The sequence below is a fragment of the Morus notabilis genome, unplaced genomic scaffold (assembly GCF_000414095.1).
Source record: "Morus notabilis unplaced genomic scaffold, ASM41409v2 Scaffold613, whole genome shotgun sequence".
Taxonomy (NCBI): Eukaryota; Viridiplantae; Streptophyta; class Magnoliopsida; order Rosales; family Moraceae; genus Morus; species Morus notabilis.
In genome coordinates this window covers 22,840-23,281 of record NW_010362242.1, presented here as the reverse complement: position 1 = coordinate 23,281, position 442 = coordinate 22,840, and positions in this window count along the sequence as shown.

Genomic DNA, 442 nt, shown 5'->3' with positions numbered 1-442 from the left:
TTGTATTATTTAAGGTCTGAAATTTTCTCAGTCATTACAATCTACCCCCTTAAGAAATTTTCGTCTTGAAAATTAGAACAACTCGGGGTAGCTTTTCTTCGTATTCTTTTCACGTTCTCAAGTAACTTCCTCAATATTATGATTTCACTACAAGACTTTAACCCGAGGAATTACTTTATTCCGTAAGGTTTTCTCCTCGCGAGCTAGGATCTGGACTGCATGCACTTTGACAGGTTCCTGGTGCAATACATGCAATGGATTTGTCGCATACCCCTCTTTTACCGAATCTTGTTACTCCTTTCATCGGTACCACCTTCAGAAAAACTAAGTCTCCTACCTGAAACTCTATAGGTCTGCGGCGTTTATCCGCATAGCTCTTCTGGCGACTGTGAGCTGTATCAAACCTCTTTGTGATACGTCTCACATCCTCTGTGGTTCTCCT